This window comes from Sturnus vulgaris, chromosome 3, assembly GCF_052056855.1.
Source record: "Sturnus vulgaris isolate bStuVul1 chromosome 3, bStuVul1.hap1, whole genome shotgun sequence".
In the NCBI taxonomy this organism is placed as follows: domain Eukaryota; kingdom Metazoa; phylum Chordata; class Aves; order Passeriformes; family Sturnidae; genus Sturnus; species Sturnus vulgaris.
The window spans coordinates 29,854,275-29,880,447 of record NC_142245.1 but is presented as its reverse complement, the minus strand read 5'-3'; the positions used below and the strand labels follow the sequence as shown (position 1 = coordinate 29,880,447).

Here is a 26,173-nt window from a genome sequence, read left to right as displayed (position 1 = left end):
ACCATGAAGGCAGTCTTGACAGCAAGCAAAGAAACTGGAAAAGACTTAAGTAAGCAGTCTCATTCCCCTAGAAGTCTCCAGAGAGAGCAAGAACATATTGCTGCTGTTCATGAAGCACCTGCCTTTTGACTCCAGACTTAGGGACTGCCAATCTGCTGCTTCCAGCAGCAGTAAAATTCTCTTCAAGAAGCAAAAAAAGCTGATGATTTCCAGCTTCATAGCTCAATTATATTTCTTTAGTGTCACATCATAAATGCTTAAAATCTGACCTGCAGCACTGTTACTCCTCCCTGATGGCAAGCCAACATCACTTGTGTACCCATTCATGATGTTCTTTCCTGTCCAGAGCCATAAACTTCAATACGACATAAAATTCCAAACTCACCAGTCTTACAGCTGAGAGGCAGTTTGCTCAGCATGCCATCTGGGGAAAAAGCTTCTTTGCTGTTCTTCAAGACAGCCCACAGGAACCACCCACTTGCAGTTACTGACCTTGAATTTGATCTGTATGGATATTGTCAATCCTTGTTAACATGTTTCTGATGGGAGGTGGAGAAGATGCTTTTTCAAACTCTTCAAGAGAGCTCTTTCATTCACTCAAGCGTGGGGACTGAGCCTCATATGACTACAGCACCGTGCAAACAGACTGGCCCAAAGCCTCTGGGAGGTGTTTTGACAAAATTTCTCATCAACAGAATGCTTCAGCTGGTTCATCACAACTGGAATCCCTGGTGGAAACACAGGGAAAATGTTGATAGTGAGATTTGACTTTCTAAGAGTCACCAGTCACATGAGGGAATGAGAAATCCAGACTGGCCTTCTGCAAGAAAATCCTGCTCTACAGACTTCCTGACCTCCTGTGCCATTTGGGTTTAGGTATTCAGAAGACACACTTCAAAACACTAGGAGCTACTTCAGAATTAAATTCTAGTTGGGATTCTTTCATTCACTCCTGCCTTTTTCCTTGACCTTAGGGAAAAAATTTAATTCCCCTTGCATTGGTTTTCCCTAAAAATAAAAGAGCAATGATTTTCTGTCGTACCAACCTCTAAGTGACAACATAATTTTTAGCTGATTGGTGTTTGCCAAGAGCATTGAAACCTGTCAAGAAAAATGCCAACCCCTGCTAGTGTGCCGAGGGAGACAGAAGAAAAATGTCGAAGTCATAGAAGCGTTCCCTCAGTGGAAAGTTCCTGGCTTTACACAAACAAATATTTTCCTGTCAGCATTTACCACCAACTATATGAATCATTTACGTTGCATTTTCACGGTAAGCTCTTTAAAAATAAACTCAGCATCTCCAGTATAAAGTATTTTCATGGGATTTCAAAATGCCCAAGAGCACAGTCTGGCACACCGGATTCAGATACACCCTATGCAGTGTGCAGAGATAATGGAAGAAAATTGAGAAACAGGGAGGTAATAAACATATTTTGTGCTGAATAGCAAAAAGAGTTGTTAAAAATTAATTTGAGTGTTACAATTAAGAGGTGCTCTGCAGGAAGAAGCTGCTTCTTCCTACTTTGGCCAATAGGAATATAAGAACAGCTACACTGGTTCATACCTGATGTCCATATAGTCCATCCCCGCGGCAATGCTATTCATAATGCTTAAGACAGCCATACCTAAAATTTCTCTCAAGTGGTCTCCCATTGTGTTAGATTTTGTTTACTGCAAAATATTCTCAGTAAAGGTGAAAACCTATGCTTTTGCAAAATACTTACAGTCAAGTCTCTTGCTGAACCATCAAGCCAGCTGCATTTACCAAAACCATTCACACACAAAATTGAAAGTCGTCTATTTCAGAAAAAGTGAATACCATCACCTTCATTGTCAATGTAATAATTTTTAAGTTGAGTACAATGATTGTGTTTTATTGCCTAATGTGAAAATGCCTATTCTTACTGAAGAAATGCTCAGTAGTCCTTGGCAGCATGATTTTTTGGTAGTATGAGTAGTGTTATGCTCCAATGAGTTGGATTAACAAGATCCCATTCCAGAAAGAGTGGGACTTCAGGTGGGAGCCCTTACTAAAGCTGGTAATATTCTCCAGTTTTCTTCTTCCTCTGACCTCTTCCTCCTGTATTGTGCTTCAGATATGGCATTCCCACAGCACTACTTGGCTCCTCAGGTCACTAATCTAAAAAGATTTGGATCTTTATGTTGGTAGCACCTGTGAGGGTACTTCAGCAAATGGAGTTCATGTTGTTTCACTTTGCTGCCAGCAGATGTGCAGTACAGCAGCATGATATAGGCTGGCTGTTCCAGAGAAGTAACCAGAATATCTCTCTGATTTCAAGCATTCCTGGGCATAGATTTAAAATTCTGTATTCTATAGAGATGCAAAGGACCCTGTCTGTTTTCTCAGTAGTGGTGTGATGTAGCCGTGTAACTCACCTTAAAAATTGATGGCTGACAAATTAATTTCTCAAATAATTCCCTGAAACCCACTGGTCCTCTCTAAAAGTTCAGCTTTGGCTCCAGAGGATACTAAATAACATCTCACCCAGGCCACTTAGCAACTATCCCTGTCAGTGCTCTTCCCAAGGAATTTAGATAAGACCCAGGTTCAGGATGTGGAGATGCTAAAAGTTTTGCAACCTTGTGCAAAGCAAAGAGAACACAAAGACTTTCTCCACCCTTATATAATCCTTATTAATGTAGAATCTCTCAATATGTTTAGAGTTTGGTGTATGCTTTGTGGTACACTACAGAACACACTCCCTTGGAGGGGAACTGCTTTCACTTTAGGTTTCCTCTCAAACAGTGAGAATTCCTCACCTAGGCTCTGAGAGAGTTTTGCACTATTGATTGCACTTATTTAAATGAGCAACAAGCAACCTGTCAACACCCACATGACAAGTTTTTCTTCTCTTTTCTCTTTAAGTATGCTCAATTATTTAAAAAAACAAAAGCTTGCCAAGAAAGTCAGGGGAAATTTTAAAAGTTAAATATCAAGGCAAAGTGTTTTATATGTGCAGGGACAGAAATAATGCATCTCAACCCCAGGAAAAGCAGTAAAACAAAAATGTTTATTTGATCACACAAACCACAAGATGTTAAATACTGCTGTCTGGTATGTAGCTTCTGCAACAAACTGCAAATATTTTAATCTCATTCACACTTTCCACAGTCCTATAATTAAAAAAAAAAAAAAAAAAAATTTAGGACTATTGTGATTATCCAAAACAGGAATGAATAGCACTTCGTTAAGACTCAATAATCTTTTGGGTTTTTTTATCTTTAGGTGTAGCAGCTCCAGATGTCTGGAAATGGGCTGTATTTTATCCTAGAAAGACCAAAGAGGGCAAATTAATATGTTGCTCTTTCACAGCAGCTCTCCCAGTTACCTTATCTGGGTAAATTGACACAGACTCCCAACTTCTTGATGCTTTGGAGTTTTATTGCAGAAAATATGACACAGTGATGGATACCATCAAGCCACAAAATGTGTCATGCTCTAATGTGAGGTCATCACACCTGTCAGGAGATCTGGGCCTCTTCTCTTCTTTGCTATTCATCTGCCTGTTGTGCTCACCGCTGCTCTGGACTATGCCCTCTCCTCCTATCCCTCTTTTCCCTGTGTAAGTAGGCTGAAAGCTCTGGAGCATTGGCTCTCTCTCTGCGTGTGAACCAGAGCATAGGCAACAGACCTTCAGTTACAATAGAGAGCTCTCAGTACTGCTGATAAGTAGTACAGATTCAATTACACAGACCAGACACTTACTCTAATCTCAGTTACCCACCTGTGCAGATGGACGATTGCTCAAAAAGAAACCCCCAGTGTCAGTCTAATAAAGTACAACAAATACTCTGCCCAACAATTACTTTGGAGAGGGTTTGTTGTCTGTGCTGATGCTTCCAGGACTGTTTTCTTCCTTACACTGGTGATTTTTTTCCCTTGTGAAAGAATCTGACATTATTTTCCTGCCTTTCTAACAAGCTTGTTCTGAAGGATCTCAGCACCAAATCCTTGCAAGCAAACTGAATGCACAGAATAATCCAACTTCCATGCAAAGACAGACAAAGACAGCAGTATCTAACTCTCACTCTTGTGGTATTACAGAAAACTACAAGGCATAGCCAAGACAAGCTATGCTACAGGAGACTGACTTGCAGCACTCTGAGGGTGGAACATTTTTGTGGCTTATCCTGTTCTTGGCTTTAAACATCTGGTACCAACACAAAGAAATTGCATATATTCTCCCTGCTAATTGTGAAGTACCTGACTGATTGCTTATGACTGGCAAGTGTCTGATAACAGGAAATGGTAGCATGGCAGTTCGATGGGTTAAGAAGGATGAGACAGGAAAACCAATTATGGGATTCTTCATTTAAACATTTATGCATATTGACTGAGGAATGCCAGCTTTAGATTTGTTGGAAGTGCTTGGATGCAGGAATTACTAAGCACCAACTGTTATTGTCATTACTATCAGTGTTTTCATTACCATAGCTGTTCTGAGACCTAGTCACAAATCAGTTTCTCACTGGGAGAATGAAGCTCAATAAGACTTTTTCTCAGCTGCCTGAAATCTCTTTTTCACCATGGCATTGCAGCTGTGCCATTATTCTCAGGAAGCCAAGAGCACAGCAGAGATGTTCTTTGGAAAACTCCATGTCAGCTCTGCGGCCTCTGAGCCTCCACAACTAGGCACTAAGCAGGAAAAGCTCCAAGGCAGCCTGGTGATGAGGACACGTGGCTTGATCGTGCCATAGGTTGGTGCTTTTGGGTTCCCAGGGACCATTTATTCCCTGTGGGGACCAAATCAGCTCTCAGCAGCCTCTGAGCTGAAGATGGAAAATGTGCTGTCCCCTATTACTTGTACCACTGGTGATAGCATCAGAAAGATGAAATCAGGGACCAACAGAAGGCATTTTACAAAGGACAGATAAGGTCCCAAAGGAAAGGTTTGTTCAAAACAGATGTCCTATGGCTAGTGTTTATTGGAAAAAGTTTCAATATCAAGATGAAGAGCAAACAAAGTCATGAAAAGAAGCTGATGAAAGTAACTACTCTGACTTTCAAGCACCCATAATTGAACTGGAACAGGAAAGTGATATTGATTGAAAATCCAAAGTAAAGCAGAGTGGTACACTTTCAGACCCAGCAGACAGGAGGAAAAAGGTAAACAAGTAATCTGAAAGGTGCCATGTTTTTAGCAATGTGAATTAGATGTTAAAATGTCAATTCATTTTCCATAGCCCAGAATATTATTTATAGCATAGATAAAACCTTCTAATTTCCAATAAACCATTCTGAAATTAATATTTTGTACTAAATCCTGCTCAAGTTGCTCAAGCATATCATTGTATCGAAGTCATTAGGACAGTACAAATGAGTAATGGCAACAGGAGCTGGCCATTTATTGGTATGACTTTGAAATGGCTGCCTTACTCAAGCATGTCTATAAAACACTTTTGCCACACTATCACGTATTCCATTTACTTCCCTTTTAAGAGAGAGGGGAAAAGGTTATTCTAGAAATACTTTAGAGTAATAAAATCTTTATTGCTACAATTTTTTGTATCTCTTATACCAGTGAAGCCTGTTGATTTAGTTATGCCCACAGTTCTGGGAGTGATAGAAAGTCAGTGCTTATACATTTTGCACACCCTTAAATATTACTTTAGCTGAAGTGTCTACAACTGTGGGGTGTGCGTGCAGTTTTAAGGTCATATAGCTCACAACTTGACATGAAAGAAAAAACACATGCTGGGTATATCACGGCCTCACAGTCCCTGCTTCTAGTGGGACACAGCAAGTGCTTCTGGGTAGGATAGCTTGCAAATCTAAAGAGGGATTGAATTGAAGCCTGTTACTGTAAATGAAAGACACAAAAGATTGAGAAGGGATATCTACCAGGAGCAGGGAACAATATAAAGGCACACATACAAGTCTGGGATCTTTTCAAATCCACATGAGTAATGCTGACACTTTCTAAGAATTATTAATATTTAAATATCTTACTGAATATTTGGGATGGTATCTTCTTGCATTCAATTCCAAACATGCACTATTATCCAGTTTATCTATTTATTGCGCAATGAGCCAAACAAATATCTCTGCCATCCCAGCTTTTTATTCATTGTTATGGAAGAAACACTACATTCCTTCTACCACTCCTGTCTTCCACTGCTGCTGGCACAGAGATGACTAAAGAAATCAACTCCCTCCCTGCAAAACCAAAACCAAAACCAAACCAAACCAACTAAAAAAACCAAAACCAAACAAACCCACCACGACAAAAAAAACCTCCACCGCTACTGTGCTCAGCTATCTGAGCCACTGCTGTTATGAGAAGTGAGCAAATTCCTATTCTGTTTTGTTCATCAACAAACCTGTCAGCTAAATGGTGATTGCATTACCTTCCCTGGTAGTAGCACAGGAGAAACAGAGGAATCTTGGTGCAGTTTTCTAAGTCTGAGGTTGCAGTGCTGGCATTTAGAAAAATCATTGTGTAACTTATAAATGGAACAAATTTGCTCAGGAAGTCATAGAGGGAAAAAATATGGAACGTTTCTCTGCCGTTTTGACAATTGCTTTTCTTCTGTAACTTCACTTTGAAAAAGAAGCCAACATCATTTGGAATAAGATATCTGCTTTCTCAGTCGACACCAGTCTGTTGAATAGCAGAATGATAAATATCTCAGTGTTTATTTAATTATTTAGGGCATAATATGCTATTTTATTTGACAATCTGTTTGCTCTGTGGATAAACTGTAATGCTGAGTAATTTTTCCTTATGAAGGAACAAGATTATCTTCTCATTAAACAGCCTCATTGGCCCAAAAGGAGCATCACTCTACAAATAGAAACTATTGCTATGAAAAGAATGAAGCAGAGTTGCCTGGAACTTACAGAAAATTCAAGAGAGAAGTCAGTCCCTGAAGTGGGTGAAAAGAAAGAAAGCTCTGGGGACTTGGAGCAGCAGTGCTGCCTTTATGGGCAGAGGAAGTCAGGCTGCCAGGTAGATACTGAGTTGAAGATCAGCTTTCCCCTCTTGGCTGCTTGGTTTAGTGTGAACTTGAAGGCTGGGGTCTGAAGTGGCAATGTCCGTGAAACTTCTTCCTGCTGGGGAGTAAGCCAGGCTGACAAGGACAGTGACAGATTCTCCCTGGCTTTCCCTCAAGGTGAGGATCAAAGGGCTAGCCATATCAAGGGTGTTTATGGCTATGGTGAGCCCTCTCACACCCCTTCTAGGGAACCTGCATGCTTGATTACCACTCTAAAGTGTTTGCACACAAGCTCATGCAGCATGGAGAATAAACAAGAACTAGAAATCTATGGGTGGTCACAAAACCAAAATCCATCTGCCTTCATGGGATACTCCCATGAGTGCTGAGGGAGCTGATAGATCTTAGTGCTATGCCAGTCTCCATTACTGAAAAATAATGGAGAAAGGGAGAGATTCCTGACTGGAGGAAGGCTGGTTTTAGTCCAATCTTCAAAAAGAGCAAGAAGGAGGACCCAGAAAACTACTGGCCAGTCAGCCTCACCTCCATCCCTGGCAAGGTGATGGAACAGGTCATTCTGAAGGTCATCACCAAGCCTGCAGAAGGAAAGGTCATCAGGAGTCCCCAACATGAATTCACCAAGGGGAAGTCATGCTTGACCGATCTGATAGCCCTCATGATGGCAGGACAGGATGGGTTGATGAGCAGAGAGCAGTGGATGTTTTCTACCTTGACTTCAGCAAGGCTTTTGGCACTGTCTCGTAACATCCTTCTAGAGAAGCTCAGGAAATGTGGGTTAGATGAATGGACAGTGAGGTGGAACAAGAACTGGCTAAATGGCAGAGCTCAGAGGGTTATGATCAGTGGAGCAGAATCCAGTTGGAGGCCTTTAGTGAGTGGCTTTCCCCAGGGATCAGTACTGGATGCAGACTTATTCTACTTGTTTATCAATGATCGGGACAAAGGGATAGAATATATCCCAAACAAGTTACGTTCCCACGTAACCTGCTCTAGGTGACCCTGCCTGGGAAATGGAGGAATGGATGACCTCCAGAGGTCCCTTCCAACCCTAACAATTCTGTGATTATGCGTGGTTCTGTGCTTGGCTAAACTGACCTCCAGACACCAGGGTGACACTTGTTGAATTATGATAGTATTCCATGGGAATAGAGTCAACAAGCCTGGGACTTCTGTACCAGTTTGATCCAGAACCCCAGAAAGATATGGAAGATTCATCTTGTCTAACTTGATTCCATCTGATGTGCATCTTCAGATAGAAATGCTCCAGAGCTCATGGAATAAGTTATATAAGTGAGGACAGAAGGCATTTCAGGATGCCTTGATTTTGCTGCATTCTGTGTGGTGATAATAAAAAGCTCTAAGCTATCAAACATTTCCATTTTAATATGGCCAAATGGTTTCACAGAGCTCTGTCGCCATCATTTTACAGATGAAAAAGCGCAGAGAAATATTTTGCTTGAAGCTTTATTAGGAAACAGTAACATATCTGAAACTAATACCTAGCTCCCCAACCTTCTACCTAATGCTCTAAACTACTGTTTTTCCCTAGAGATAAAAAATATGGATAAAAAACTTTTTCATGCCACCATTAGCATAGTTTACATCACTCAGAAAACAATAATGATAAGAGATCATTTTAATAACTGACTGTTCTGGATAGCCTACAATTTTATTTTAACAGTGCTATGTCAAAGGGCAAATTGAATATCTTAGGAGTTAATGGACATATAAAAGTTAGACCTTGTATCCTGGCTTGGATGAAAAGATCAAATGAAGGAGTCACCTCATCTCTTTTCTGTCTCTGATAGTGGCCAAAAATGTTTATGGAGGAACGGAGCAGATATTTATCAACATTTCTCTAGAATATTCTCAGAAGATCCAACAGTCTGCAAATGAAGAACTTGCTGAGACAAAAGATGTGGTTTTTATTTGATGGACCAATGGCAAGGAGTGCCACAGTTTACCCTTCAGAGGGTAAGATCCCACAGACTCTGTTCTGCAGAGATCCTGTAAAATAAATATCACAGGCCTTTTTTCCCCTATGCCTTGCTTGGGAATGTGACTACTGTGATTGGCTAATGAGGCATTTTTAAACCAAATAACTCTGGCATCTACAGCAGAATAATTCAGTATCTCTGCCTGTTTTACTTTCTGTCTTCTCTGCCTCTGCCACCATAAATTCTTTCTGGTGTCAAATTAGTTCCTGTCAACACTGCCATTGACATCAGAAAGAATCCATGGTGGCAGAGGCAGAGAAGACAGAAAGTAAAACGGGCAGAGATACTGAATTATTATACATCAATTCATCAGATACAGACTGACATGGTATCACTGACTTTCAATGAAACAAAATTTGAAGTGGTGATCTGCAGATATAGTGTTTTGTGTCCTGTTGACAAGCCTGAAAGCGCAAATATTTCTGTAGAGAATGCTTAAAAATGGCATGGTCTCTCTGCCCCAGCAGAAGCATACACATTTCATTTGCCTTTTAAATCACAAAGTTTAGATCTTTAAAGTTATTTTAAGGTGAAATTCCAATAACTTTTTCAAAAAGAAGGCGTCTGGTGGGCCTATAGGATCTTTTGAGCCCTTCAGCTGTGTTTAGGACTGAGACACTGTAATGCCATTTGGAACCAAGCAGAATGCCAAGGTCAGGCTCGAGAATAAGGCTAACATAGTTTTTTGCATAGGCTAATGTACTTGATAAGAGCACATACTACTACTACTAATAATAATTAATAATAATAATAGTATTTGGCCAAATAAAGCACTCTGCTAGCTCAGTGGCATTGCTCCCAGCCCAGCCATGAGTTAGTCTTAGTCTGACCATCTATGTTTCTCCATACAAAGCAACCATCCTAGGGTCCTTGATGTGTCAATTTATGTACTACAGTCTAACTAAGCACTTGTTTAAATTAAAAGGAAAACTTGATTTTCAGGATCTCGTGGAGATTTTCCAGGCCTCAGTTTGCCTGTGTGCATTGAAGTGCCAAAACAATGTGATATGGCATGTTTTAGCATGGAAAGGATTCCTAAGCATGCAATCTCATTGGTTATAATTAGCAAGATAATGCCTAATAATCTTTAGTCGAAAGAGATCTTCAGTTACCTGATTTTCATCCAAAACCTGTTGATTAGCAATCCCCTGTAGCTGGGCCATAACACTCTACTGAAGCACTGAAGAGAAACTTGGCTTGAATGTAATCATTTGATTAGCATTCATCCAAGCAAAACATCCACTTCTGTGGAAAGCAAGCATATTTCTACCTTTGCTGGCTTTTGACAAGAAGCAGGTGTATGAAGCATGGGAAATATATACAGTACAGAATGTTTTTAGATTAAGCACAAGGAAAAAATGCATTTTGCCTAGACAACAGTGACACTCCCTTGTACATCAGTAAGGTATCACTGAGCTGTCATCTGCTGTGCTCTCAGATGGGTGAGAGATGATGCACACAGACAAATGCAGAAAAATAAAGGGGGATGAAAAACACTTAAAAAAATAACTACAGATATGCTTTCTAAAATTAATCACAGGATTGTTGTTGCTGAAATGTTGCATTTTTTTCATGTAAGGGAAGCAGCCAGCAAGCTTAAGTTGCATCTTTCTTTAAGAAAACATAAATCAACAGAACAGCTACAAATGTGTTGATTTTGATCCTGTACCTTCTCTACTGAAACCCAGGGAACTTCTTGGAGTGCATTACCTAAATTAGTAGAGCTACTCTCAGTAACCATAGATGCTCATAAACCCCTGGAAGATGACACACGTTCCAGGAGAAGTTGGATCAGCACACACATATAAAGGGCGTGGGACAGTGAAGTAATATATACCAAGAGAAGAAAAAAATCCCTTTCAGTTTGTAAAACACAGAAATGCTTCTTTCTACTTCAGATCACATTAACAGCTTCCCTTTGATGGGTCTTGCTGTGACTGTTGACCCCTGTACACCTCTCTGAGTTGTACCAAACAAGATGTGTCTAATTTTCTGCTTCCTTCAACAGCTGGACTTCCTGGCCAGCCTTAGAGCAACTTATCTTGATCTCTCACTACCTACTTTATGCCAACTTTTTATGACATGCAACATAATATTACTATTCCCACCTCTCAGATGATTATTGCCTTTCATTGATGACATATTAACATCTGTTGGGAGTATTTGGAGAAAACAAAAGCACAGTTAGAGGTTGAGCGAGTTTCCACCTTCTGCCACCTATCTCAGGTTCTCACAGCTTCTAGATTCCCTACTTTGCATCCCTTTGGAAACTTCAAATAAATCACTGAATCCATGAGACAAGGCTAAAAATGCACGCAGCAACTCAACCTGCAAGAAACTACTTCCACTACCAACAGTATCTACTTCTACGTGTATAAATTTTTGTTTCTTCCACCATTCCTATCTGATGAGTTAGGAGGGAATTTCTTACTGTTAATCTTCCTCAGTTGATGTCTGTGAGGAAGCACAGCCCCTGAAGCTGCCGTGCAAGAAACAGATATGCTGTACTGTCAGCAGATTACAGGACAGGAGCTTTCTTGTTTGTCAGTTCTGAGTCCCTCCTGGCTACAAAAGGAGGTGACAGCAATAACTAGGAAAGGAAGGAAGATTAATGGTGTGTATAACACAGTAGAAATAAGAAATAATCATACTCTGCAGAAAGGAACTTTCCGGAGGGAATGGCTCAAGAGAGGAGGATGTAGGAGTCAGTAACATCTGTAACTAGTCATTTAGCCAGCTCATGCAACTGCCTGATAAACTCCATGCAAGCCCCTGATAATAGTTATCTTCTGACTCCAATGCCACACAAAGCATGGGGCTCACGAGCAACGTCTGGCAGGCACAGGGTCCATGTTATCAAGCAACACAACTTCTTTTGCAGACCCATATTTCTATTTTGATTAATTTCAATTTATTTTCTGCAATTTATACATTAGTATTTGAAAGGAACAGGTACAATACACATCAATGAAGCATCTGTTAACTCTCCAATGTTCATTAAGATTCACATCAGTACTACAAACAGAGAAATTAATATTTAATTCATATGAACTCTTTCACTAAATAAAACTCTTAACATGGAAACTTCGTTGCCTAGGGTAAGATTCAGTTCGCTAACTCCTGTAGACTATGTGGACGCTTTGTAGAATTTTATTGTCCACAGGGCTTCCTACCCTTTGCTTGCAGAGATAAACACATAACATGGACACAAGGGCATTAGAAAGGGAGGTCGGATGGCAAAGGCAGTAAAGGAGCTATGATATGTGAAAAAACAATCACTTCATTGTACCACGTGCTAGCAGGAAAGCAACTTTAGGAATGAGATTTGATGAAAGATGATGAAACTTACAGAAGAGCTTCTAATTCAGTAGACAACTGCATTAAGAGTTACTTATCTTTCCCAGTAACCTTCTGTGAAAAAGCATGTTTCAAAAAGCCTATATGTGGTTGCTTAGTTGGAGTTAAATAATGTTCTGGACACCTGAGTCCAAGATGGTGAACTACATGTCTGTACTAATAAGTTCTTAAGTGCTGCTCAGCAACTTTCCTAACAAAGATTGTTGTTTCCTAACAAAGATGAGTCGTTTTAACATTTTCTGATCATTCAGGGTGACATTTGGTGATTCAGTTTCTAGAAATGCTGACATCTATCTACAACTAAGAACGAGAAATCTGTGCACTGAAACAATAAATTCATATAAACCAAAAGGAGAAAAACCAAAAGCAAATTGTCCCAGAAGTTAAGAAATGCCTGTAACACTTAATTTTCATTGCCATAACTCATGACTTGAGGGGTAAAAGGAAAATAATTGAGGGTGGCAATGTGGATTCGATGTGGGGCAAATAGTCAAGGCACTCAGTGGGAACTGCAGGTTAGGTCCTTTTCTATACTTTTCACTTCCTACCCCTCCCTTTGGTAAAATCTAGCGATGCATCATGTAAGACAGAAGACAGTAGAGCTCCGGAAAGGAGAGAAAAGTGTGCCCTAAATACAGCTTTACTGGGCGATGTGAGTAGCTGGTGAAGATGGAGTCCTGACATTTGAGAGATCAGGAAGCACAGGTGCAACAGCTTTTCAGCTCTGATCACAGACCTGATGTTGAGAATGTGGAGAGGGGAAACCATGTGCTCTCAATTCCTGTAAAAACACAGCCACTCATGGAAGGTGTTGCCTCTGTAGCCCTGGATAAAATTTGGTTTGTGGAGGAGATTTCAATGGATGGAAATTGATGAATTTTTTTTCCCCCCCGATAGATGTGAAATCAACACTAAGATTTGAAATACCCAGGATCTGTGTAATTTTTACTATTTATTTCAAAGAGCCCACCAGTTTCCCCCTCAATCCTGACTTTGAAACAAGATGTTTGAAAATTTTTTAAAAACATCAGAAAATGTGCTAAAAATTTCCAGGCACAGTATATAATTTTGCATATGTACGTAGGGGAAATATTGCACCTGTGTCCTTTATATTTGCTGACAACAAACCCTCTTAAAAATGAACTCTCAGTACAAAATTGGTTTTTTGCTCTGAGTTAAATACTTATCTTCTCAACACCTCATTCTGTTATTTTGCTTCTGGTGGTATCTTTGATTAAATTCTTAGGTTAATTTATAGTAATGACACAGCAAACCTGGCAGCCATAATCCCTTGAGTAGTTCAATATGTTTATGAGGGTTGAAGGATGTTAAATGTGGCAGTTTAAATGCTAAGCTAAGTAATCAGTTCATTAGGAATTTGCTCAATGTGTTTGTCGTCTGCAGCTGAAGCATGCAGAACCAGACTCTGATAATTCACCAGACAGTTTAATGTGTGAACAAGGTAAACTCCTCAAAGATTGATTGACAGTCCCTGGAATTTTGTTAGCAGAGATAAGTGCATGTTCACACCTACACTCATGGATAACTTACCCACTTCCAGCACAGAGGAGCTGTAAAACAAATGTATTTGGCAGTCAGGTCTGGTATGCACAACTCCACCTGTAAGATCCTGACCCAAGACAGCCTCAGCCAGCAAATTCAGGCTTCAGGGAGTTGAGCAGGAATATGGAGAGCTGCATCCCAGCCATGGAAATCTTTTGACTGCTATGAGGACTATGCCACACTGTGTGTCATACTGTCAGACTGAAATGACTCCATAGTAGCCTGTCTTTCTGTCTTGAAACTACACTCTACTGCACTCCCCATTGGAAAAAATCCTGTTGCCTTCTTGAAACTGTTTCATCTTTTTGAAAATAAGCTTCATTTTATGCTGTTGCATTCCTCTCTTCTACAGTAGCCTGAAGAATACCCATTTTGCAGCCTCAATGTTGGGGTTTTTTTCTGTTTTTTTTCCCTATACACATAATTCCTCTTATTGATCCTTATCTCACTCTTCACAGAAAACTTTATTTCTGCTAATGTTTAAAAACAGCCACAACCATTAATAATTTAACAAAGCTCAGAAACAAATGACTCAAATTTCACCAAAACACTGATGCTAATATTTTTTCTTATGAACTTATACCTCTAAATATTTCTAACTCCTAAGATGCATGGAATATAGCAATTTAGGCATAGTTCAAATCCCTGGTAATGTGTCTGATCTGGTAGTCACCAGATGCACCATACACCCCCAATATGACAAATGCCTTTGCCTAGACAACCAGAGAATTTGCTTGGATCAGTTATAGTTTGAAGAAAATGGCCAAAAAAGGCTGAATCACCCCAGACTCCACAGCTTCCTAAGCATCTCTTTCAGTAAAGGAAGATGCCTCTATCAAAGTAATGAATTATAGACTCTTCCTGTCAGTGCCTGAGATATCTGTGAGGATAAACCTGAAGCAGGATCTCCTCCTCCAGTACTCCATTAGCATTCACTCAGTTCCTTGCTAGCATCCTATTAAATGCAGAAGCAATTCATGAAACCCCGAATAGTTCACTGATCAAAAATCTCTCGAGGCTCTGCTTCTGCAACAAAAATTTATGTAAGGAGAGAAAGGGGGGGGCAGAGGAGAAACAGCCCAGAAAAAGCCTGCATCATGGCTCAGCATGATAAACAAACCTGTGAAGGAAAGGGTGCACTGTGGGGAGAGGGAGGGAGGGGAGAAGTGATTATGTGGCAAAGAATAATCTTCCTCCCCAAAATGCCTCTGGGAGGGAGGAAGCAAGAAAACACGAGAATTCTGCCAGTACACACAATGACCCTTCAGAGCACCATGGGGAACCTACTGATGAAGAGCTGCTCTCTAATGCCTCCTGCCAACTCGCTATTTGCCAAATCCCATTTGCTTCTAATCACTTACAGACAGTTGCTTGGCCTGAATCTGCTCACTCTTTTTCTGGTGTAAAGTTGGAGTTGGGCTGCAGAAGCTCTCTTGGTGCTCGTGGTGTGTAAAGTAGGACTGTGTCTATCTTCATGATCCACAGAGAAATAAAAACACTGACTGACCTGCCTTGGTGGCTGGCTTGGACAAGTCCTGGAGGAGAAGGTGGGTGGCAGGGTGGGCATGTGGACCTGCACGACATTATTATAAGTGTTATCCTTATAGGAAGAGAGAGTACACGCTTAGGATGTTCCCAGTAGGTGCTCTGGGAAAAAATAGGTAATCAGAGACACAATTACTTTTCTGACAGCTCAGGGAAGAGAAACTGCTCACTGAAGGCTATATTGACATTCATCTTGCTCCAGTTTCTTCCATAATTCTGCCCCACGAACAGTTACCCTTTGTTATTAATTCACTGAATTTTGCAGCATACTACAAACAAGGTCTGGCTGCCTGTCAGAGGCAACCCCAGTTTTTTGAAAGATGCTTTAGGACACAGCAAACACAAAGAGAGAAGGAAGTCCTTAGTAGGTGCTAGTCACACAGACAATGCACCAAGGAAAACTTAACCTGGATCAGAGCAAAGTGTGCCAATCTCTGTAAGACCAGCTATCCATCATCTCCACTTTCTTCAGCCATTGACTTATGGCATACCTAAGGAAAGGGAATTGCTTTCTGACCCTCCCCTGCACACCTTCAGCAGCAGAAGCCATCAGCTGACACCCTGAAGCACAGAGGCTGATTGCATTTTGCATGCATAATGGTGGCTGTTATTATTGGCAAGAACAACAGTTGTTACAGTTCAAATGTGCCTTAATCATTTTCTGCTTATGTAACACACCATATACAAGTACTAATGCAATCAAGTGTGCTCTACTGACTGCAGAAATACTGCCTGCAGTCTCCTTTTACTCAATAAACTTGTTACTGAATCTAAAGATCTGGGTAAGAAGCACTTTGCAAAAAATGGGTGATTTGAGGATATTGGTCCGATGTTGAGATGTTTCATAGGTAAAGTGATTATGGATTTTGACTCTAGTTTAAGAAAAGTGAAACAAAATTCCTCCTGTGTCTCTGATCTTTTTTGCCACTGGGCCATCAGGATTACTTGCACTTATTCCTGTCTTAGTATTCTGAATTTAGAATCTTGTATGTAAGAGCAAAAAAAGCCTGTATGCAGCAATAATCTCATCTATTCTGATAAAAACAGAAAGAAAAAAAAAACCAGCAGCTATGTGTGTAGATACAGAGATTTTGCTTCTCATGCTCATAAATTAATTATGCCAGTACTCCCTTTAGCACTGAAGAGAACAGCTACAGACTGCAGTACAGCTGTACTGCTGAATTCCTCATCCTTTCCACAGGGTAGATTCATCTTGGCTACCTACTGAGAGAATCTTGTGGCCCCTGCTAACAGCTGAGTGATCATTTGGGAGAGTGTACAAGCCAAATCCTCTGCAGGTCCCTTTCCAGCAATGTAACAGTATAAATAAATAGATATGGCTGCCCAGGGACCTTTCTGGCCCTCTTTAAAATCCTAAACTATAGTAATCTCAGCGTTGCTGAATCAAATTTGCTCCATCTATAATGTTTTGGATTAGTGATTTATAGCAAACTAAAAATAAAGGTTACTTTTAAAATAGATATTCATATTTAGCCATACACATGCATCCAGTTTCCAGCTGGAATTAGATTGCTTCCTAGGGAACTGTTCTTGTATAGACTTAGAAGCAGCACTAAAAGATACACTCTTTTGTCAGTGAACATGTCATTTTCTCTTAATGTGAAGCAGGAGAACAACAAATGCACCCAGATGGGGAGACAAGTAGTTCCCAAAGTGTCCCTGGAAACTCATTTCTGACTTGGAACTGTCTGGGGGGCTTAAACATTTTTTTCATATTTACAAATTATTGCAAGAAAAGCCTTGAAATGAAGATATAATTCATTCCTGAAAAAGGCAACTATTACATTGACTTTTTGGTAGAGCATGGGCCACAGTTCAGGTAAAGTTTACAGAAGCATGCCTATTGCCTGGTTCTCCTAACCAGCCTTTGGACTAGAAGAGTTTTGTTTTTCTCAGTTCTTGGTTCTGACTCTTCTTTGCATGAAACCACACCATTTAATTGAAAAACAAGGTATTTTTCTGTGAATTCTTTGGTGGCTTGGTCTGAGAAAACACCATAGATCCATGTGTCAGGATGTCACTTTAGGATGTCACTTCAAGCGATTTGCAACCAAGATTTCAGGTTGAAAAACACTGTGCATGTCCAAACTTAGATATAGAAAGACACTGTGCATGTCTCTATCTTAAGCACGGTAGAGAACTTTTTAACCTGTGAGACTACACAAGTCAGGTCTGGTTGGTTCCCTGCCAGCAACATGAGAGGCTTGCTCAGCCCCTCTAGCTAAGCTTTGGGACAACCACTGTCTTGCCACTGTGCAAGTTTCTGCATTTGCTGTTTCAAAGGTAGAAAAAAAAAAAAAGCTGCCCTGAATTGAACACTACAGCAAACTGAGCAAATGGGAGCAAAATCAGAACTGAGACCTGCAAGCATGCCTTCTTGTCTTCTCCTTGCTCAAAGAAATATTTAATGCCATGGACAACACCAGGGGTTGAGCCATGAGGGGTTGAGCTTCTCCCTAAGCTCAGGTAGGTACTGGAAGGAGCATCCAGATATCCACTGTGCTCTTGACAAATTGTTTTGCCTAAATATTGTAATTAATATTCCCAAGATTTTAGATTATTTTTTATGACAGGAAAATGAATAATTTTATTTCCTTGCTGCTGGGATCAAACAGCCAAATAACCTGTGGCTTTAAGATATAAATACACCTAAATAAATTACTGTAGGATAAAGGAGACATTCAATACAAAGAAGGTCTTCAGAGGCATTCAGCACCATGACTTTGCCATATTAGAATTTGAAAGTTAGAAGAGGGCATTACAATCCTACCCTCTCAGCTTCTAGGGCTATTTGTACCCTAGTGCTGAGGTCTCATGGCTTTCTCTAATGGCATGTTCTTGACACATACCAGAAACAAGAAAAACAAAGATATCTTGCACTGGGGATGTGAAGGTCCCAGAAGTGGATTATGCACAAATAAGTCTTTTTCAGTGTCTTGTGGGAGTCAGGATATGTATAACTGGCTTTAGTTCCCTAAGAGGAAATAAAGTCTTGGCTTTCACAAGTTTGGGAATAATGAATCTACATGTTTCTATAGCAGGAAATACAGCACAGAAAATAGCAACATCCACAGAAATACTGAGCAGTCCCTCGACGTTTAACCATGCATAGCAACAACACATACCATTATGACAGCCAATAAAGAATACAGTACCCAGATGAATGGGGGAGATTTCAGATTTGTGTGTTAAATGCATTAACAATACAGCCTGGACCACAGCCAGGATGTTAAGGATCACAAAAGTTGATAATCACAAGGATGAACAACTTGGTGCATGGGGGATTGGGTTTGGTCAGTGTCCTTATCACACCCATTCTGGATCAAAAAATTAGAATTTGTAAACAGGAAAATAGTCTTCTGAGCTGCCTGCACCTGGATCCTCCTGTTTAATAAATTCTCCTAAGCCTGTTTTGGTTACAAAACTGCAAGGATACAACAGACAAGTTAAGAAGAATTGCAAAAGTGACAGCTTATCTGAATGAATCTAAACCTCTTGACAGAAGAGATGTCTGGTTTGTGAAAGGCAAAATTTATCTTACATTGTCTTCATCTAGCAGAAAGAAAAAGGAAGAAGCAGATGCAAGTATAGAAGAACAGTGAGAAGGGAGAAATAGTGAAAGTTACAGTAATTGGATCTAACTGCTTTAACAAAGTGCTGGGCAAATGAGCTGGAAAACATCCCTTGTTCAAACATTGTAAGGAATAGTGGTCCTGTATTCTCCTGCAGTAGTGGGTAGAGTGAAGGGCCAGAACCGTTTTCTCTGCAAAATCCATCCTGAAGATGTGAAGATGTGTTCTCTGAGCTGAAGATGTGTTCACCTCACTTTTTATTTTAGGTTGCTGATGCCAACCATGTGTGTTGGTCTGAACACTGTGGTGCAGGCTAAGAATCCCTCTGAGTGATGATCCTGTTTTTCTGGTGACTGAATCCATGACAAACCATCTGCACATCATAGGCCTCATTTTCCCCACCTGTGAAAAATTAGCAAACTCTTTCATTTGTCAAATTGTCAGTGGGAAAATCAGTCAACAAGAGTCAGAGCAGAAAACCTTAGTCCTCAGATGAATAGTTTTTCACCTAGCTAATCTGTCCAATTTTTCTGGAATTAGATGTTTAATTATAAACTAAGACTGTAATATTTACACAGTGTTTTGGAAAACATCTTAATGACATAATATTATAAGATTCAACAATGAGTTTTTTCCCTAAGAAGTATCACTTTTTTGAACCAGAAGACAGCTAATAGTTAATCATGATGTTAGGAGGGATTCTGCATCCCTATCTTGTGAGTTCTATTCAAAAGAAAATGTGAAGATGGAAGAGAGGGGTGCCATCTGAGGTTTTGCCTGACATGGTTTGAAAATAGAGTTCAATTCTGAGATGACAATCTGGTACGCTGTATGTTGCTTTACAACCCAAACATTGCAAAGAAGCCAAAACATTAAGAGTATTTACAAAGTTAAAATAAAAGCAGTCATAATAACTAGAAATATTGAAACACAAGTAAACTTGATCATCTAGAAATTTTGGTCCTTTGATAGCTTTAAAGATAAATCTGAAACGTCTTTTTACAAATTACCTCAAACCTGATTTTTTCATCATTTAAAAAGAGAAAAAACACTAATTGTTGGGATAACTTCTACAGTTCTTTTTTTGCTTGACTGTGAGTGCTGTACGTGGCTGAGGTAGCAATTCATTTAGGAATCCATAAAGCATTGTTTCATTATTATAATTGCTCTCATTGTGGCTCAACCTAAAAGCTTCTTCCAGGAAGATCAAGACGTCAGTGTGAAGAGCATGAAGCATCAAGGGGTAACAACATGCCAAGGCTACTCAAGAACCCAATGGCAGAATCAGGGATCAGATTATGACTCTCTGAGAACATATTCTGTGTGAAAACACACTTGGCCTCTGGAGATTTATGACATAAAGATGTTATTCTATGTGATCAAAAAGAGAAAACAGAGGCTATGTCTGTATGCTACTCCAGATCCAGGATTAGTTTCTTACAGTAATGAGATGGCTAAGTAATTCCACAGGATTTCACCAAGGTAATCAAGTCCAGACACTGCATTTTACAGCCTTAAGACAGTGATGGAGCCAAAACCTTTGCTGTTATCAATGCACATAGATAAACAGCAAGAAAGTAATTTGAAAAGTACCTTCTGCTTAGAGCTGCCACAATTTTTTCCTGAAGCATGCCCTGGCCAGAAGTGCATTTCAGGCAGCAGGGGTATTAAAATCCTTCCTGGTAGGATGTTGCCAATGATGCTGGTGTGTATATGCCCTTGGAGTGCCCAGGCTGTCAGCTGCACCAGCTGCTGCTTCATTCATTATACATGAGGAGTCACAGGCAGCATGAAGCACTGAAATTAATCCTGACAGAGTCATGAATAAAATGTAAATATATCTTGAGAAGGAAACATTTGCAAGGGAATTAAAAAAAAAAAAAAAAGGAGAAAGAGAGAAAAGAAAGAAATAAAGAGAGAGAGAAAAAGAGAGAGAAAGAAAGAGAGAGAAAGGGAGAAAGAGAGAGAGAGAAAGAGAAAACAAAAGAATAAGAGGAATAAAAAAAGGAAAGAAAAAAGAGGGAAACTGATCACTTATAGGAATGCAGAAGAATGAAGCAATACAGTCTGCAGGGTGAACACCTGGGTCTTGCCTCATTTCATGCCAAGAGGAAGCAGGCTCCAGGACTGCTAACGTGTGGCAGCTGCCTGAGAATATAAACATAGCAGCTCAAAAACCAAACCAAACCAAACCAAACCAAACCACAACCCAAAAACCTCCGAACCAAATAGAGTGTCCGCCCTCCCCAACCCACTTCCCCACCCCTCCCAAAAAAAATTAGACCAAACCAACCGAAAAAACAAAACTCGATTTGTGACAAGGGGTTTTAAACCTAAATGAGTTGTGGAACTTGCCTTGAGGGCCATAGAATAATGCTTGCTCTGTGTGTGGATTTGGTGGAAAAGGGAAAAGCTGGCATCCACTTGGCTTTTAGTCATGTCTTCCTATTGTCTCAGTGCCTAGCTAAAAAGTGTTGCCAGCTTGGTCTGGAGCTTTAAGGCAAGCTGTCCCCTGTCTGTTTCTGGCTGCTACCTCCTTCAACAGGCAATGACTGCGTGAGCTCTCTTAGGTTGTTTTCCCAGTAAAACGGATCAATTAAATCATCTCTGGTAGAACCATGTAGTCCATGTGGGAGGCTGTTAGCTTCCTGAGAAGCCCAGACTACACTGCAAGTGTTCACACGACTGTTCACACTGCCTGGTAGCCATCAAGTTTCTTCACTCCACCTGGCCCCAGAGTATCTGGTATCACAAACCATCAAATTATGTTAATCTGCTTCACTGGGGAATGAAGAAGAATTATATGAGTCTGGATACTTGATCAAAATATTCTCTAGATGCAAAGTCTGACTATAACACAGATTTTTCCCAGCCTCTTTCATCCCCTGTGGTTTGAAAACTGCAGGTCAGATATTGTTCTCATCTACAACCAGGCAAATCCAACCAACTTCAATCTCAGGCAGGACCAAGTCTGCATATGCAGGGCTCATTCCAACAGCCCCACAATTTGTCCATGAATGTACGTGGAGGGCACACGGGGCTGGAACACAGAGCCACTTGCTGGCAGGAATAGTACCTCCCAGCAGGGTGCAGGAGGCAGAAACGAAGAATCTTTTTCCCAGTGGAAACTACAGTGATAATTTTAAGCAGGGAGAATGTAATTACCTAAAATGAAATCGTACATTATACCCATCACACCATTCCACATAAAAATTTAAAGCATGATTTGCAACTGAAGAAGCTGAGGTGAATTTCTGAGTTTTATTAATTTGATTCCTCCTTTTTAGCACAGTTATGCTGATGAGAGGCAGATTCACCTGCATGGAGAGGCAGTGTCACCTTCTCCATGCTCTTACCTGGAGGAAGAAGTTGGGAGTTGTGTTTTTCTGAAAGGACCTCAGCTACAGATCTTCCTTCATAGACTTTATACTGCTTTCACCCCACACAGCTATTTTATCAATACTTTAATGGATGCATATATGTAAGTACACCACAGTCCCTAGCTCTACGTGGCACTGGATACCTCAAAATCCCTAAGGCTCTTATCCTTTCAATTAATCCCTCCTGAGACAGAGTGACAAGTTTAAAGCCTAGAACTGAGGCTCAGAAAAACTCAGAGTAGGATTCATCTCATCTATCTTGAGAAATCTGAAATGTAGGTGTGTGCACCTAAGCAAGGAAGTGAGGTTTTTCTGTAAGAGACATTAGACAAAAAGAGGCTGAACTGTTGTCAGTGTCTGGTTTAGGAGGGAATTGATCATTCCTTGGAAATGCCTTTTTGCTTTCTTTGTCTATAAGGAAAGATTAGATAAAAGCCCTGTTATTTATACCTGTACAGTCTAAAAAGGAATCAATAGTGGAACAGGGAATTGAAAGCACATCTCCTAACTCATACACACTTTTCTTGAGTGGAGAGCCAAAACCATACTCCTGAAATAATAACAAAATCTTCAAAAATATAGTCCTGCAAGTAAAATTGTCTTCCGATCTTTGCAGATATTGTCTCCCATGAGTGAATGGTAATTCTGTAAATCTCCCACCACATTTTCAAAGAAACAGTGGGACTTACAGTGTGTTGCTGAGGTAGAGGAACATTGCCTCCAAGGCTTCAGTCAACAAAGTTTGCATATCAAAAAGATGAGATTGAATCACAGAGAATTTCCATCTGACTAAATATGGGAACTGAGCTAGATTGATGAGTGCCTAAGGACTTCTGGGTCACTCTGGCAGTGCTTAACCTCCTGTGGCAGAGAGAATTATTTTATTTGTAATGCATGTCTAATTATGAAATAAAACAACACCATAACAATAACCAAAACCTTGACTGTGGCACCAATAGCTAAAGGAAAATTGCCTACACACATCTTCAGTGTTGTTCTACTTTGAGACAATTCAATGGAGAATACTCAGCAATATTTTGGGATACCCATGACAAGCATGGAGAAGGAAAGCTTAGGGAGACGTGACCTTCTAATACATACAAGAAAGTCACTGAGAAGGCAACACCAGGCTCTTTATTGAGGAGTAGGATGGGACAACAAAAAAAGAAGATTATCATTAATAAATCAGGAGAGGTTCAAGTTGGATACAAGAGAAGCCTTTTTTACAGTGAGGACAGTCAAGCATTGAAGCAGTGCCTGTCTGTGGAATTTTTCAAGACCTGACTAGGTAAAGCCCTGATTAAGCTGATGCAACCTCACAGCTGACTCCATTTTAGTAGCAGGTTGTTCTAAAGACCTCCTGAGTTCCAAATTCCCTTCCAAAGCATACTATTCTGTGATAAAAATATCTTCATGAACTGCTTCCCATCCACTAACAAAGTATGCAAAGAGTAAATAAATGTAGTTCTTTTGAAACTTCATGTGGAGTAGAGTGGCCTTCTCTGTTCTCTGTGTGATGTGTGAATGGAGAATAGAAATTCACATTATGTTTTGCAGTTTCTAGATCCTGAAGCAGCCTAAAAGTTTGTTCAGCCAGAGTAATGAAAACTAGCTTAAGAAATCTTTGCAGCACATGAGAGAGCAAAGATGTGGCTGCTGTGATGATGAGGGTAGTTAGTGGCTGTGGCTTTTTGTTCCCAGTGCCCCAAGCTGCAGACAGCCTAGTTTGTAACAGAGGGATCTGGCCCTAACTTTCCATACAGAAAGATAGCAGTGTACTATGAAACAGCTTAGTCACCTTTACAAAGTGGTTTCAATAAAAGCACTGCACTTTCCCTCTATGGAACAATGCCCTATCTTGTAGAAAATCCTAAAAAATCCACTAAAATAAAATAGTAGTGAATTCCCTGAACATCCAGAATTTTAATTATTTTCGACCTACACTGATATTGTATGCTCCAAAAGTCACCCAAAGTTTCCTTTGGTGACTTCTAACTCACAGTGGTCCCTGAAGGAAAGGAAGTAATCTGCGATTTTTCTTATGTGAATCACTTTGCTGTCATGGGAAATTACAGGAATCATTTGGCTGAAAAAGTGAAACAAGCTATGTCAGCATTTGAAAGGGAGTTGGTTTCCTCAACCACAGTGTCACTGAGCCTGAGTCCATGGAATTTTTCACTCATGCCAAGCCCAAACAAGCACAGCCCTATATTGTACCTGCAAAACAGCTACAAAAATCTTTTGGATCCATTGCTCTGTAGAGATGGCTTTGCATTCCTACTCCTTCCAGTTTCATTAAGCCTTTTAACATTAAGGCTTCAATCACTTGACAGGCCAGCAGGACTTCTGCAGGAAGTACAGAAGGCCCACTCACCTTTCCTGGGGATTTTATTTTTACCTGCTGTAAGGCCAAAAGAAATCTACATTGCACTCTTTCTCAAGTTGTGCCTCTCTGCTTATGAGAGGAGGAAAGTTCGTCTAGCAGAGAAAACTCGGCAAACCTGAAGGACGAGTCATAAAGCCATTGAAATGGAAAATTAGACAGCAGTATAAATAGCCTTTTGGGAAGAAAACAGGTCTTCCCTGCTATAGTGAGCATGAATAAACAATAAATGATCGTGTCAATAAGGAAAACACTTGCTAAAGAAGGTCTTCCCTCTTCAATTACAAAGCTTCCATTCAGAGGCAGTGTTGCACAGGCAGAGAATTAACCTTGCTGGGCTCTTTGGATGTGTCAATCTCCTATGAGATATATTGCTACTTTCTTTCCACCCCTAAAATTATGGATCAGGTATCTTGTCTAACGATAAATATTTGATCCTGACAGATACAGTAGTAGGAAAGGTGATTTTATTTTTTCAAGACCACATAAAAGAGACTTGGAAGAGCAGGAGCTCTGTCTTGTCAACTTCTGTCTAAGATGCAGGGTGTCAACCAAGTTTGAAAACATGTCAACTCTTCAAACCGCATTTCTTAGGTGCACCTGAAATTCTTAAATTACTCAACTTTGGGTAAGTGATCTGCCCATCTTAGAAGAGGTTTGAGAGTTCATACTCAAGCAATGCCCAACTGAATCAGATCAGCAGAAAAAAAAAAAGGTTTAGCCTCTGTCACATTTTTTCATATTCCCAAAAGGGAGTGTCCTAAACCAGGACAAATACAAATTGCCAGAATTACTCTGGAGGTATGCTTGTTACACTTGAAATGACTGCAACTTCCAGCTTTTGAGAAGAAAACTTAAATTTAAATTTTTTTCTTCCTTTATTTTTTATTATCAATAATGAATATTTTTTTCAGGAAAAAATTGCACAGGAAATAAATCACTTTATTGTCAAAAAAGCTTATTGTCTATTTTGAATCTCCTTTTTCTGGGAAAAAAAAAAGGAAAACTGAAGCATTTCAAAATTCAGTGAATACTATCAACACAAGGGAATATTGTGAAAAAATGTCTCCAAAATAAAAGAAAAAAAAATAGGAGTAAGTTTCACAAAAAGAACCAAGCTGAGACATGAAGAACCTGGAAACTGTTGTGAGGAGAGACTGGGAGGAAAAGAATGAAGAAATAAGATTCAAGAAAACCTATGGATGATGATGACATGAGCCAATAATATAACACCATATAAAATCTTAATTATTTGTTTTAGAATCTCTTGTAACCCAGCCAAATGCACAGCAGCATCCTCAGCAATGTGGGCTACATATACATAGGAAAACAAACAAACAAAAAAACCCCATATCCTGGGAAACATCCACCCATAAA

General features: G+C 40.0%; 1 protein-coding gene across 4 annotated transcripts in view; it reads right to left on the bottom strand.

Moving 5' to 3' along the window:
- Positions 1 to 26,173, bottom strand: part of LRFN2 (leucine rich repeat and fibronectin type III domain containing 2) — a 152,462-nt gene that overhangs the window by 65,326 nt on the left and 60,963 nt on the right. Inside the window, exon 3 of one of the 4 annotated variants that reach the window (XM_088161269.1) lies at positions 386 to 728. The exons of the other annotated variants lie outside the window; for them this stretch is intronic. The gene's annotated coding sequence lies outside the window, so the exon portion shown is untranslated. The remainder of the gene's footprint in view (positions 1 to 385; positions 729 to 26,173) is intronic. 4 annotated transcript variants of the gene reach the window in all.